At 50.8% G+C, this 12,851-nt stretch overlaps 1 protein-coding gene across 5 annotated transcripts in view; it reads right to left on the bottom strand.

The window, feature by feature from the left end:
* PPP6R2 (protein phosphatase 6 regulatory subunit 2) overlaps positions 1-6,552 on the bottom strand; it is a 111,663-nt gene extending 105,111 nt beyond the window's left edge. For 2 of the 5 annotated variants that reach the window (XM_082308178.1, XM_082308182.1), the window contains exon 1: positions 6,400-6,551. The gene's annotated coding sequence lies outside the window, so the exon portion shown is untranslated. Of the gene's footprint in view, positions 1-4,792; positions 4,813-6,399 lie in introns of those variants that run through there. The other 3 variants (XM_082308183.1, XM_082308181.1, XM_082308179.1) reach the window with 3 other exon arrangements.
* Between the last annotated feature and the right edge of the window lie 6,299 nt (positions 6,553-12,851).

Genomic DNA, 12,851 nt, shown 5'->3' with positions numbered 1-12,851 from the left:
ACCTCAAACTTACCAGTCAGCTATGAAAGAGGAAGAAGATTGACCAAGCCAAGCTAGGGGCATAGCACATTGCAAAACATATCCAGCGTCTCATTCACCTCATAATCCATCAAGGGCGAGAAGGCAACGAGGAGGTCCCCTCCGAATCCTTGCCTAGCAAGCTGAGCCTTCTGCAATAGGATCTGTCTCACCTAACGTGTAGATATTTATACTATGGATGACTAATCTGAATTAGTCACCCAGACTCCCTTTGCAGTAGGAGAGAAATGAGCACTTCTACAGCAAAACGCATCTCTATTTTAGACTTCTGCATCAAAAGAAAATAAGCATCTGTTTCTCTCCATTGACTAAAAAAGGAATCCTAAATTATTACCTCAGATGTAGGCATTTACATCATAGATATGTGAACTTTGGTGAGAGGTCTCCAGCCCCTTGAAAGTGAAGCCAGAGTCTGAAACACAACGTTAAGGGGAAAAAAAAAGGCTTAGAAAGTCACCGAATAAAAAAGAAAATTTAGGATACACCATGGACAACGTGATGTTAAAAAGTCATACTGTAAAGGACTGGGAGAATGCAGAAGTAGTAAAAACCAACTGAGCATGAAGAAAAACAATCTTCCATATTAAAAAAAAAAAAAAAAAAAAGGATAACATGCAATAGCACTAAGTTGAAATCCATCATTTAGTATTTTCCAATTTGTTAAATAGAGTGCCGATGGAGCATCTGCTGACCATTAATCGGGTACTCTGGCTCAGGAGCCGAGACCCTGGGCCTCTGAGGATGACCTGGATATTCTGTTCACTAGGCTTAGTTTGATTTAATCTAACACGGAATCACGGCTTTTGTTAACACTGCTGCAGCCCCACTATTCCCAGCCCCTTCCCATTTAAACTGTCCGGCAAACGTTCCAGCAGCAGTGCTCACCTGTTCCTACCATGCCTGTTAAATAAAATAAACCAGCAGAAAACGGACAGGGGAAGGGGGGGGGTTCGTCTTCTGACAGACCGGCTCCCTGTCAGCCTGGGGCCAGCACCAACGCAGAGGGACTAACCAGGAAGGTGTTGCTCGGCAAACTTGGATCAGTGAAACTGAGCCACACCCTATTTAAATCCAGACGGCGAGAGACCTGCTCTTTTTACGCTTCTCCTTCCTGGGTCAGACGTTCCTGCATCCTCCCTTCTGTCAGCGCCGTTTATGCAACTACAGATCCAGCTGGTTGAGGGAGCTGATCCAGCCGAAAACCGCTCCCTGCGAGCGGGGCGAGCGCTCAGCCCGCTCAGCTCTCCGAGGCAGCGTACCGCACGGTTGCACAAATCCCAATGCCAACACATGGCAACCTGGACTCGGGCCCAGGGATGTCGCTGTGGAACTGCGCCCTTAGTCCTCTGGCTCGGGGAGACGGGATACACTTTTCAACCTGTTAGCTTATAGTCTCAGTTATCCTTCTAAAAAAAGAAGAAATCCGTCCCAACAGAAAAGACTTATATTAAATGGCATACGAGAGAATCTTCTGAAGGAAGAAAATGAAAAGTAAACAGCTAAAGAAACACAACCGTTCTCATCCCACCCCCCTGCACGTGAAAGAAAGAGGCTGAAACAATCCGTAGGGTTTGCGAGACTATGAGAAACGAAAAGAAAGGAAGAAATTGCTACGCAGAAGAGAATCTAAGTCGCTTATCGCAAAATGTCAAGGCATACCCATCATGCCTTTTCTCAGCTAACATCATTAAGTCTACCATAGAAAAATCAAAGACAAAACTGAAACTGAAATATCTTGTGCTCTATTTCCTTCTTCCTTCCCGTAGGTTGCAGCAAGAAGGACCATCTCCACGCTGCAGCCTCCGCCTTTTTTTGTCTTTCTCCCAGTAAGCAGTGCCAGTCTCTGCTTTGCTGCTATTGCTCCTAATTCTGCCAAACAAAATCAGAATCAAAGTGACTTAATAGTTACCGGTGTCACTGCAGGCCACAATGCTCTGGATAGCAGCTAACTGCAGAACCGACATAAAGTAAAAAAAAAAAAAAAAGACAACTAGCATAGGCATACTGGAAAGAACAGCAGAGACATTTGCCAACTCAACACGAGCCTTGAATTCAAGTAATCAATACGTTTGGAAAGTTTTCTTTGCAAACCAGGTAGATTGCCTACCAAAACAAGAGCTGGCGAAAGTTTCTTATTTTGCCTAGGTAAGGAAATAGTTCCCAGCTCTGCCTGGTTGACTTAACTAACTTCTTGAACTTTGCCATTTAACCTTCACGTTATTTGCTCGCGCCTTCCGGTTTCCCCTTCTGTCCAGATAAGATTGGGTCCTTAAGCAGACGACATTGACACAACGGCAAGAAACTCCGTATTTGCGATGCCGTGACATCCAGGGGCACCACTTCAGGGCCAGGCTGCCCCTGCACCGGGCACCACGCACGCCGAAGGCACGGCCGCTGCCCCGGTCGTGCACAGTCCGTGCACGGAATGAGAAAGCAGGTAGACCCAAAGAAGGAGAAATTGAGAGGGAAAATTAGTAGCAGTCAGCAGCCACAGCTGCAGAGCTTCCATGCGCAGGCTAATGATGTTAACTTCCTTTTTTGACGTTACGCTCTCCTAAGCTAGCTCACCCTAATTTCGCTGACAAGCCCCTTTCCAAAGCTCAGTGCCACACAGTGTTTAGTCTGAAGCCACCCCTGCCAAAGACGACAATTTTAGTTAGGCTTTAGGCATTGCGATGTAGCCATTTATTACTGTAACTACTTGCACCGTCTCAGCTTTATCTAGGACTAAATGGCATTAATAAACAAAAAGAGAGAACGTCACTGTTAATTCAGCCAGTGATGTCAGACTTCCCACGTGCGGACCTGATCCGAGCGCCATGTACGCGATGTCTGTGGCATTCAAACTCCACGGAAAGCTGAGCATTTTTAGTCGGAGATTTTTAACCTTGGCTATGAAAGCTTCATTTCCCAAGATAACTGATATTTATTTGCCCGAGTTTCCCCCCGTACCAGAGTTAACAGGCAGGTAAAAATAGCCAAGGCATGTAATAATAATGTCAATATTGGTTATTGCCCTGCTGACTGTTCTAGCAGATCAAAACAAGGAGCAGAGCAGTCCATCGCAGGGGGAGGGGAGGGCGGTGGGAGGAATACAGACACGGAGAGGGCAAGAGAAAAGCGCAGTTAAAGAAACTAGTGCCCTAGAAACATAGCAGTGGACAGAAAAGACAACATACTTCTGCTTCTAATAATACTGAATCAAAGGAGACACTTAAGTTCCTTTGTTGCTACTATTGGTCACACAGAGCCCACATTCTTTCCCTGATCCTTATATAAACCCACTGACATCTGTAGGTTTTCCGTGAAAAGGAGGTAACAAACAGTCAAACCGATTCCCCAGCCCATAAAACATAATTAAGAACAGAACCGTGTTACCCTATAAATAGGGCTAAAAGACTGCTGCTCTGAACCGTGGCTCCATATTTGACCGCTGAGATGGAGAGCTGACATCATTCATTAATACAGTCTGCTAACTCTGCTCTCCTCCATTAGGTTTTCAATAATTTTACATCTAGCAAAACAAGACCTCCCACAACCATTCCTCCCTGTAAAGTTCTCAAAAGTTCTGTCAGCCACTCAGCTCCTGCTTTGCTCTCAACTCACTGACCTCATCCGTTTTTCCTATGTCATTTACGCCCGAGTTCCCCAGTTATTCTCGTCATTCTGCTATTGTTTCAGAAACATTTACTCTAACGAGATTCTCTTCTATTTCTTGGCATTCCAGTTCGCCCATTTTTATGGCTGAGCTGATTATTACACTGCTCTAGCTATCGCCCTTCAGGCACTAACACTTCAGACTCCAAGCCGCTGTGTTAGGAAAACACACTACTTGATTATGTATGTGAAGTCATTTTCCCTAACCTATAATCTACAGCTTTTGCACTTACACTTCGACACACCTTGTTATCAGAAACGCAGAGTAAGGCAGCTCATCCTGTTCCCCCCGCCCCGAGCTCTCCTCAAACATAACATCTTTCTTTGCTGAAATTCTTCCGTACCACTAATGCCCTACTGCATCTCGGGGAAGAAAAGTGTTTTGGTTTCCCTTTGACACCTCAGCTGGTAGGCAACAAAACTCAGGGGAGAACACGAATGAAGCGTTCCTTCCACAGAGCACGGAAAAACACGATCAGCTACGCCTGGGATATCTCCCTACCAAAGAGGAGGGGAAGCGTAACTAAACGATTCCTCCTTCTAGCTCAGGATCGCACTATCTGGGGACAGCGAGAATTTAATTCACTCCAGCTGGCTCCCAGTCCAACCAGCAAACCGTTACGGGCCGGCAGTGCTCCTGACTCGCAGCGCTCCACCGGCACCCCTCTGCAGAAGGGGGGCTGCCAGGGCTTCAGCCTTCCCCCGCGGGGAAGCGCTGCCAAACAGGCTGTGCCACTCGTGACAGCGGCCTGGAGCTTTCTAAAAATAATTTAAGCCCACAGACCGAGGACGCTTGCTTACTAGGAAAAAAAAACACAAACCCAAAACATAAGCTCTTAAAGATCGGTTTCTCTTTGTTACTCATTTTTGACAGTCTCCAATCTCTGAACTATGAACTTCAACCTGTCCCTCCTACAACACAACCAAGACTTCATCAAATGCCAGGTTCAGAAGGAGGACGCTTCCGTGCCCCCTGCCATCCCCCGAACAAACGCTCGACATCGGTCGCTCTCCCACGGTCTGAGGTTTGCAGGAACCTCCCAAACCCCCAGCGCCCTTTTCCACACCACCTGCCCCATACCAGTCCGCTACAGACCGAGCTCTTCCCAGAAAGCTGCCGCAGCGCCACAGGTTTTCCACGATTTCTAGACAGGACGTTGTCCTAGGTCCCTGGATTTGCAACGTAACACAAAGACAGCACAAAAGTCACCAGAAGCGTCTGCATATCGAATACACGAAAAACAAAGCAAGCCTTCAATTTCAAACCGTTCTGTTCTTATCCAGTCCTCAGTCATCTCCCAGGCAAACGCTCACTGGTATCACGCAAACCAGGGCAGATCATTATGTGTTCCTATCGCACGTTCCAAAATTTAACTTTGCTTACCATGATATCACCATTAGTTGCTATGGAAATTGCTATACTACCATCCACCAGATTTTTTTACCACTGAAGTATTTTGGCAGACTGTTTGCTTTTAAGCGTCAGAGTAATAAGAGAAATCATAAATGTTTACTCTCCCATCATTCTTAAAATGGTGCTTTGTAACAAAAATCTGCTAGGAAGTGATTACATGCTCAGCTTCAAACGTGTGTAGCTCTGGACAGCACTGGAATCACAACTTTCTCCTTTGTTTTTTTTTTGAGAGAGAAAATAAAAGTACAGTATGAAAACAAGCTTCAGTTTTTAAAATATCGATTTTTAAATGGGAGATCAAGATATGAAAAATACCTCAGGTCCCTCCAAGTTCTCTCAGTTTCTCTTTTTCACTTCCTAGTTTTTTTTTTTTTTTTTTAACTAGTGCAAAACAAGGCCTTCAAATTAGGAAGGCAGCCCTCGTTAGACTCGTCAAGAACTCATCTCCCTGCGAGATTCCGTGCTGTAGCGATTCCATCAGCGGCTACAACTCCCACCCCAGGTCCTGCGCGTCCACGACACCAGCACGGTGACACTTCTGGCCGCACACGGCCCAGGCGAAGGCGGCGGGGTCCCTCGCCCAGGCCGCCGGCCCCTGACCCCCGCCCCTGACCTTGCCACCACCGCCGCTCCCGACAGCTTCTGGGCTGGGCAGCAGTCGCGACAGCCCGGACCCCGGGGCTCCCATCGCCCAGCCCCACCAGGTCGACATCCACCCCCCCGAAAAAAAATATGAAAAAGCAAAGTCTGACAGGCGCATGAAGTCCGATTTAACCCAGATATCGCACGAAACGAGACGGTGGGACTCCAGCACGGCCGAAGCAAGGACTCAAAGATGGAGCTCTGCGAGCAGAGCTGCCGGAGGGGCGGCGCGGCCAGCGCCAGCGGGGCCACGGGCTATTAAAAAGCCAAAAAACCAGGGAAAAACAAGCCAGGGGCAGCCGGACGCGGCCCTGCCGCCCAGGCAGCGCCAGGGGACGGGGGACCGGCTCCTCCCGGGGGCCTGGGGCGCGGGCAGGGGGTGTCGCCGCGGAGGCCGAAGCGGAGGCGGGGGACGGGGGCGGCGGGGCCGGCGGGGCGGCAGGCCGCACACCGCCTCCGCGGCCCGGGCCCAGCGCCCCGGCCCCGGCGCAGGAAGGCGGAAGCGGCCCGCGGTGGGGCGCAGCCCGCGGCCCGGCCGGCCCCGGCCCCGGCCCCGGCCCCGGCGGCAGCGGGAGGGCGGGCGGGAGAGCGGGCGGCGGTGACAGCTCGGCGGCGACGGGGGCGGCGGGCCCGGCCGCGGGTCTCACCTGCTGGGGGTCCGGGCCTGCCCTCCGCCCCGCGGCGAGGCCGCTGGCGCGCTGCCTGGCTGCGAGGGCCGGCGGCCCGGCGGGCATGGGCCGCGTCCGAGGCGGGGCGCGGCGGCCGGGGCTGCGCTGACAGCGGGCGGCGAGCGGCGGGCGCTCCGGCTGCCTCCAAAATGGCGGCGGCCCCGCTGCTGCCCAGCGCTCCGCGCGGGGGGGGCGGGAGGGCGGGGCCGAGAGGGGCGGGGCGGGCGGGGCTGTGTGCGGGGTGGGCGGGGCCGGGCGGGGTGGGCGGGGCCGGGCGGGGCGGCCGCAGCCTCGGGGCGGAGGGCGAGGGGCCCGGCGGCGGCCCCGGGCCCCGGGGGGGGGCTGACGGCCTCCGGGGACGCGGGCCCAGGCCGGGAGGGGGGCGGGACCCCGGCGCCGGGAGGGGGGAAGGCCATTCCGTGGCCGCTGCCTTCAAGTAACGGGAGGCAGAAGCGGCGGGAGGGGGGAAGGCCCCTTGTTTCCCACCCAGCACCGGTGAGGTGGGGGGGACTGGGAGGAACTGGGAGACGCCGGCGGCGGGCACTGTGATGGGGTTGGGGGGGATTAACGTCGGGGTGACACGGTCCAGCGGAGGCAGGGATCGGCGAGAAGGGAGAGCGCTTCGGGAGAAGGGAGGGAGCGTGATGGGGAAAGAGGAGGAGGAGGGACGAGGGGCGACCCAAGGGGGAGAAGAAAAGAGTCCCGGGGAGAAGGCGACCCCCCAGTCCTGCCGGCTGGCCGGGGGAAGCCGATTTCACTGCTACCTTGCCCACATTCGTCTTGGTACGTGAACAAACCGCTCGCTCCGTGCCGACACGGTACAGGAACCCAACAGGAACCCATCCAACTCTTCCCTTAACTCCGAAGTGAATTCCTGCCGTTCGATTTGCCGCGACGTCTCCTCTTCTTCGCTCCTCTTGTTTAGGCCTTGACCCTGCAAATATGAATACACGTGGTTAAAATTTACCGCGTACGCGTCTGCTTCAGAGCCGCCGGACAGATCTGCCGTGGAAGCGCCGGCGGGAACGGCCGTGGTGGCAAACGTGCCCGGTGGACGGAGAGGATAACAAGGGAAAATGGGGGGGTTCCAGCAAGGCGTGTGAAAAAATCCACAGTTTTTTACTGCCCTGTTGAGGGTTCGGGGCGTTTTGCCACAGAAATGCCACCGGAACTTTCACCCATAACTAAAGGACAAAATTTCTAGTTGATGCTCGTTTTTTCACCGTAAGGGCGTGAAGGCAAGGGCTCCGAGCCTTACTGGCACATGGTATGGTAATTAACGCTTTGCTGGCCACGAACAAGGAACAGAAATAGTACAACCTCAGAAGTTTCATTTCTCTCTTTTCTCTGTTGGAGGGTAATGAGCCTATAAAGCATTTTTTGTGGCTTATTGTGGCTTCCGGGGCCACGACGACGGCTATCCAGGCAAATTCCCAAGCCTTCCAGCCATCCCCGGAGTGCATTCGCTTCTCCATGTGGCACGGGAGGGCCGGGGCTGTAGACCCTGTCTTCTCCAGCTGATTTCTAGAGTACCAGTCTTGGAACAGCTTCCTTCTTTTTCTCCTCCAGATCTACGAAATGCATTAAAATACAGCTGAACTCTCTGGGCTTGGCAGCGAGCACGGGCTCGGGCTGCCAGCTCACCTCTCCCGGCCAGCACGCAGGCAGGTACACGAACAGGGAGAGCGACTTAAGTACGGAAAATCACCCGCGGGGCCGAGACCCTGCTTGTTTTACAAGGGCAGCTACGTTCTGCTGCGAACAAACGGGCGGTCTCTCCCGCGGCTCCTCGTGCTGACACGCAGATGCTGAATACAGGTATGACCTCTTGCCTGTTCAAACAGATACAAAAATCAGTGTTTGCCTCCCTGTGCACATACGAAAATGCAGTAATTTTAGGTTTCACGTCCTTTGCTGCTGTTAAAATCCACACCGGGATGTAAGTAATGAAAAATATTATCATGTTATTGTCCTCTCACCAATGTTTCAGCTTTCCTAAACAGGAAGAAGCTGATCATTTCGTGTCCTTCCTCCAACCGTTTTAGCATTTCCAGGGCAATTGTTTATCGAAATTCACGCTGCCCATATTCGGTCCGATGTGTACTTAAAAACATGCATCTTGAATGACCTTGCGATTATTTACTTTCCAATACAGCAAAAATATATACAGAAAAGGACTGCCTCTTTCACAGTTTTATAGTAAAATGCCTAAGGATTTTTACCATTTTGTACCAAACTACTAGGGTGATCTCACAACAATGTGAATTTACTTTTAAATCCTAATGGCTGTGAATAAGAAACAGCTTTGCTGTTTACACGGCGTTTTCTACCAGCCTGGTTTCCCCACCGACCGTTTCAAAAGCCACACGGAACGAACAGAAAGAAGGAGCGAGGTACCACAGTGCCAGCTCTGCTTAAATTAACAGTCCCGCAGGCGCTGGGACGGAGCGGCTCTTCTGGGCGGTGACCCCCGTTCTCCCTGTCTTGGAGAGAGGCTGAGCAGCTGAGCCCGCCGGCCGCTGTGCTGGGGCGAAGGCTCCTGCGGAACAGCGGCTCGGCCGCAAGCTCTCTGAGATAGCCAAGTTGTCATCCTGCCAATTTGTATGTCATTTGGCATATTGTGGACGCTAACAATAATGGATACGGACAATTTAGAAACAATCCAAATTGTGTAAGCGCGTAACGCGTAAAACTCATTCTCGCAGGTGGCCAAACCGGCGCTCGAAGGGCGCAATAAGAATTCTCCCCGACGAGGACAGCCCGGCGCTGTGGTTTCATTACCGGCGCTGTTGCAGAGCTGTACCTAAAGCCACGGCTTCAGACCGACGCCACGTCCAGTCCCGGGGCGGTTAGCCCCGCTTTCATCGGCCTCGCGCCCCAGGCACTAGCGTGCGTAATTGCATCCTCGTCCTGCAGGCAAACCTTCAGTCTTTGGACTGCAAGGCTGGTGAACACCGTCTGACTTCTTTTCTACGCATTGAGCTTATATTTCACGACCGAAACTGTGTCGTTAACATGCGCCTCTCAACTTGAAAAGCTGCCACTCTTTAACTCAAAGAACTTGATTTGCACATCAAGCAGTCAGGACGTATTAAGCCGTGTTTTGTTGGGTGACCTGCTGTGCTACTCGCTAGCGAGGGTTCGTTTGTTCCTTTGAAGCGCCGAACCCTGTTCTAAGGAGGTTTTGATTCGGAATTTGAAGTTCAGTGACAAAGCACAAACCCCAGAATTTTTGTCAGAAATCCGAAGATCGCTGCAGTGAAGACTCGGGCGGAGGACGGGTCCTTGTGCCTTCAGACCCGCGGCGCAATGGGCGTTTCGGGTTTCAGACCCTGCGCGCAGCTCCCCAGTTCTGGGAGCGGAGGAATGAGCCCGAGCCTTGCTGGAGATTCACACCTAGAGCGGGATTAGGCACACGTTTCGCCAGGAGGCTGCGCGACCAGAAATAGGATGTCGATGATCAAGAATGCTGGGCTCTATTCTTGGCTTGGAAACGAAGTGTGATCTAGCGCCGAGAACAGACATTCTATCAGGATCGCCAAGCTACAGTTTTGACATTAATTCTGAGAAACACGGGAGGGAGGAGGGGAAGAGTCTTGGTTCGTTCCACTGGAGTCCTAGGCTCTTTTCCTAAATATAATTTGTGTGTTAGGTTTTCCAAACACCAAGAATTATATTTGGCTGCCTTTTGGGGCAAGTTATAAGGCCTCGTTCAAATAACAAAGCTCTGAAGTGCGCAGAATATAAACAGCAATCAGAAGCGAGGCTGGCGAGCTGACATTTCTTGGCTTACAGCGTATTGCACGTTCCTCTAGTCTGCAGGGTATTTATGTTTCTCCTCTTGTCTGGGGAATATTATCCTGACCGGCAATGCAAGAGAAAAGGCAGGCAAACTGAAGCTGAATGCAAAATATCCTGCAAAATCTGGTAGGCCGGTTGCTCTTGAGAGCTCTGATGCAAAAGATAATTATAGATGAAAGTGTAGCAACCGCTGCGGTTAAGGTTGCGAAATGTTCTATTTACTCAGGTTGCTTAGGAGCCGTGCAAAAACGACATGCTGGCCCTGTGCAGCGCAGTATCTCCGGCGAGGCCGGGGCTTTGGAGAGGATCAGATCTGCAGCGTTCTCGAGTTCTGCAGAACCTTTATTGCCCAAATATGGTCCAGGAGCATATAGGCGCTTAAAAGGCTAGAAATCATGGGCCTGTGATTAGCTGTTTTGGAGAGACGAAAGCTCAGAAGCCCCAGCCCTCCACGCTGAGCAGATTAAATTCTTCTCTTGGAGAAAACACCACGTTGCAGCCTGCTCTGCAGAAGTCGGGAGGAGCACGGGACCAGCAGCCTCCCCACCCCTCGCGAAAGGGCTGCAGAGCCCGATACCCATCAGGGCTTAAAGTCTTCCCTGGTTGTCTTTCAAGAGAAGCTGAGGAAATTAATTATAAAAGCTCTTGTGTTTAGGCAACATCAAACCAAAAATACTCTGGGGCACGTCCTCAGCTTGTGTGAATCGTCAGGAGATATCAAAGCAAAGATCAAACGCCAGGCCTTCCCTCAGGTATCCTGTGTGTGTCACGGCACGGCAGCCACCCCGGTCAGAAATCGGTTCCCAAACAGCCGTGCAGCAATACCCCGGGTAGGCTGATGATGTGGTAGCACCATCACTACTGTGCCGACCAGCATCATCCTCTTCTCTCTTTTGTTTTTTTGCACTTTGGTTACCTTGACCTGCTGTTACTTCATGCTTAAGCCATGCAAACACCTTGTCTGGATTGCATTGCACCTTGCTAAATGTAGCTGTGGCCCATTATTAGGGTGCAGGGGTCCTACACTAACACAAATAATGAATTGTAATATTAACTGATAAGTAATATTGATTATTATTTATTATTTGCTCTCGGCATACCATAGCTAAAGAATTTTTGTTATGATACGCTACATTACTTGTTTGATATTAATGTTAGGTCTGGTCATATCGCTGTCACAATGCATCCACGTAAGGAGAAGAAGCTCTTTAGTCTTCCAGTTTCGCCACCACGATCGTGTGAAATGTTGGTGAGGTCTCTACAGAAGTCCAGCACGAGACGCATCTGCTTCGGTCCTACTTACAATCTCCGAAAATCCTAATACATTTTTCTTTCTTACGACGTGTGTAGGCCAAGTTATCAAAGAAAACAAGTGAAAACCCCACCAAGCTTATAACTGCTTCTTGCCAGAAAAGAGGTGTGATGAAAATATAAAAATAACCTGGATAAAAAATACCTGACATTCTTTGCCTGACATCCTTTGTCCCATAACAAAAATCACCTTTAATCGTATTGCCAAGGGGTCTCATGTAGCCGATTTCCCTGCAGCCACACATACGTTACTGGCTCGCCAAGCAGAAGAAAATTTACTGCGAATAAAAACGGTAATGAAAGCACTTATAACATCTGAGAAGTATCAGCACAATAGCTGAAAGACGTAAAGTAGTACTGCAACGCACACCTTTACTCTGAACGGGAATCTGCCATAGGCACAAAGTCAGCACAGATCCCACATCTCCAGTTCTCCCTTCTCAGAGGCAATTTCCGAGTCATATTGCAGGACAGGCAGGTATTGGGATCCTAAAATGAGTTTTAAATTTATCAGTACGTTGGACATAGAGCCAAAGGAAAGGACACAAATTCATCTGGCCATTCATTATGGCCTCAAGCTGCGCCAGGGGAGATTTAGGTCGGGTATTAGGAAAAATTCCTTCACGGAGAGAGTGGTCAGGCCCTGGCCCAGGCTGCCCAGGGCAGTGGGGCAATCGCAGCCCCTGGATGTGCTCAAAAAAACACGTGGATGTGGTGCTCAGGGACAGGGTTTGGAGGCAGTTAGGTGAACGGTTGGACTCGATGATCTCAGGGGTCCTTTCCAACCTTAACGATTCTGTGATTCTATGATCTATTGTGGTGAAAGGCTCTCTCTCTCTGTATCTAATAGTTAGTAAGGCAGATTCTCCTCTAAAATCACGTAAACCTGAAATAATTCTGTTGTTTCAGAATTACCCCCAAGTTGTAGCTTTGGGTCGTGATGCAGTTTATCAAGGAAGCACACAGAAATGTGCACATCTCTTCCCATAAAATGAGACAAACCCCCTTTGTTTTAGCCCGATAAAGAGGCTTGACGGCCGAGCTCACAGGGCTAACGTTGGGACTGAGGTTCCTGCTCGCGTGAGCAAAAACCAGCTTCTCCATCACGCAACTCAGCAGACGAACTTCTGCAGGAGGCACGGGGCGCAGGCGGGACGCCCAGAGGTACGTCAGCATAAGCCTAAGTCGGTGCTGCCGCAGACTCCTTCTCCTCCTCAGGCTTTCTCTTTACAGTGGCCCTAGTGCTTATCTGCTCCACGACTGAAACCGGCTGAGCAGTAGCCTAGCAATAGGTAAGAAAGAAAAGAAAAAAAAAAAGT

This window comes from Platalea leucorodia (assembly GCF_965183815.1).
Source record: "Platalea leucorodia genome assembly, chromosome: 4".
Taxonomy (NCBI): domain Eukaryota; kingdom Metazoa; phylum Chordata; class Aves; order Pelecaniformes; family Threskiornithidae; genus Platalea; species Platalea leucorodia.
The sequence above is the reverse complement of the archived record's forward strand: the minus strand, read 5'-3'. Positions and strand labels throughout refer to the sequence as shown.